Consider the following 2500-nt stretch of genomic DNA (forward strand, 5'->3'; position numbering starts at 1 on the left):
CGTAACCCACGTTGTCCGCTAACGTAACCCACGTTGTCCGCTAACGTAACCCACGTTGTCGCCTAAACCTGCTCTGTAATTGTTATACGACTCGTTCAATTAGTGTAGTGTTGCCCACCCGCAACCCTCGCAATATAGTTCGCTACTCGCACTGCCCGCTCCCCTGTGTATCGCTTCATGTTAAACACCTTGCAAGTCTTGCTGACTTTCCACATGCTCCTGCTGTACACTGTAATGTGGATGGCAGCAGGACGTACATGCCGCCCCCCCCCCCCCCACCCCTCCCCACGTCCCCACGTCCCCACCTTGCCCCCTGCCTTCGCAAGCTGGTTGGTGACAAGTTTGCATGTTCAATGCCCTTCGCATGCGACGTACGCAGGCTACGTTGTGGTGCGGCCTGTGTCAACTGTCCGCTGATGTCGTACGCGTGAACCACAATCTGTACTGCACATTCGTCCTTATGTACTGAATGATACATCGTGGCACATGTGTGACCGTACAACGACTGCGCCCAAAAACGGCGGACCATACAGTGCAAATATTGTGCACGCAGCTACGTGTCGTCTCCCTATGAGAGCTGGATTGCAGTGTGGTACGCCATAGAGACGTGTGGGAGGAACGGACGCCGTGGATGGCGATCAGCATGAGCTGTGTGTTGATGTATTCGGACCTAGTCGTCTCTCCTCAAACACCGTGATAGCATGGTGCACCGCGTTCCATATCTGCGACATGCTACAGAGGCCGGTTGACAGTCGTTCGAGCAATGGACATCGCATACGTACGGGGGCCACCTTCCACGTATTGTCTAGGCGTGCACATTTTGTTGCGTGTATGTGGGCAGACGTAGTGTGGCGTGACACCTGACACAGGCATGCAATAATCGTTGAAGTTGCTAATGGCGATGGACGCCTACGTTTTCTGGTGAAGTTACGCAAATGAAGAAATGGTAACCCGTTGTGGTGCGGTTGTTCTCGCTAGGGGTGAATCGGTGATGGCGACGATAGGTTGAGGTACTAACCGGTTGTTCCAGCGATACCCACCATGCCGATGAAACTGAACGGCATCTGGGTGTGAAGCGATACGCGGTGGTGGCTGGGTGGGACCGTCCCCGGCCGGTGAGGGGGCGCCTCCCGGCGTGCTGGCCGCGCGGTGCGTGGGCGCACGCGCTACAGCCGGCTGGTGGGGGCGGCCAGTGGCAGGCGCGCCGGCCGACGGACGCGGCAGGCGTCGCAGCTGCGCGCCGGCGCACCCTGCGCGCGGCGCCGTGCGGCCAAAGTAGGTCCTCGCGGGCCCGGTGCGAAGCGCGGTGGACATCTTCAGTGTGCTGGTCCGATTGAGGACTGTGTGCGTTGAGGATGCGCCGCCGCCCGGCGCTCGGCGCCGCGACGCCGTCTGCTGCTCGGTCGCCCCAGCGGTTCTCGCTGGTGGTTTGTATCGCAGCTGTGCGGATGTGTTGGCGCGTGCGCTGTGCTGGGAGAGTTCGCTTCGGCACCCAAGTGGGGCTTTTGTCCTTCTGTGGCGCTGGCGTTGGAGCTGCCGGTCACCGTAGGTGGCGCGTGTTGTCTCCCGCCGGCAATGCCACGACAGCACGCTCCCGGGCCTCTGTCGGCAGCGGCAAGCTCAGTTGGGAGCACGGGTGGTCGCACCGAAAGCGTCTACTCGCCTAACTCCGGGCGATTGCGCCTCTCTCGAACCCGACCAAGTACTTGGGACGGCGCTGCGCGCCGCCGGGACCTGAGAGGGTTTCGAGGTGTATTGTGCAGGGGAGCTCAGCCTCCTCCTGTTTGCAGAATGATTGAGCGGACGCTTGCGTGTTCGCGCGGGCCCCCGGGACACACTCCCGGGCGGCCGGCTGCTCAGCTCTAGTTGGCGCAGCTCCCTGGTTGATCCTGCCAGTAGTCATATGCTTGTCTCAAAGATTAAGCCATGCATGTCTCAGTACAAGCCGCATTAAGGTGAAACCGCGAATGGCTCATTAAATCAGTTATGGTTCCTTAGATCGTACCCACGTTACTTGGATAACTGTGGTAATTCTAGAGCTAATACATGCAAACAGAGTCCCGACCAGAGATGGAAGGGACGCTTTTATTAGATCAAAACCAATCGGTCGGCTCGTCCGGTCCGTTTGCCTTGGTGACTCTGAATAACTTTGGGCTGATCGCACGGTCCTCGTACCGGCGACGCATCTTTCAAATGTCTGCCTTATCAACTGTCGATGGTAGGTTCTGCGCCTACCATGGTTGTAACGGGTAACGGGGAATCAGGGTTCGATTCCGGAGAGGGAGCCTGAGAAACGGCTACCACATCCAAGGAAGGCAGCAGGCGCGCAAATTACCCACTCCCGGCACGGGGAGGTAGTGACGAAAAATAACGATACGGGACTCATCCGAGGCCCCGTAATCGGAATGAGTACACTTTAAATCCTTTAACGAGTATCTATTGGAGGGCAAGTCTGGTGCCAGCAGCCGCGGTAATTCCAGCTCCAATAGCGTATATTAAA

At 58.2% G+C, this 2500-nt stretch overlaps 1 non-coding gene across 1 annotated transcript in view; it reads left to right on the forward strand.

Annotated features, from left to right (window-relative positions):
* Positions 1–1876: 1876 nt before the first annotated feature.
* LOC124774550 overlaps positions 1877–2500 on the forward strand; it is a 1910-nt gene continuing 1286 nt past the window's right edge. Inside the window, exon 1 of the ribosomal RNA XR_007015357.1 lies at positions 1877–2500. This exon is cut by the window's right edge and continues 1286 nt beyond it. This is a non-coding gene — a ribosomal RNA (small subunit ribosomal RNA).

Source organism: Schistocerca piceifrons, unplaced genomic scaffold, assembly GCF_021461385.2.
Source record: "Schistocerca piceifrons isolate TAMUIC-IGC-003096 unplaced genomic scaffold, iqSchPice1.1 HiC_scaffold_966, whole genome shotgun sequence".
NCBI classification, from domain to species: domain Eukaryota; kingdom Metazoa; phylum Arthropoda; class Insecta; order Orthoptera; family Acrididae; genus Schistocerca; species Schistocerca piceifrons.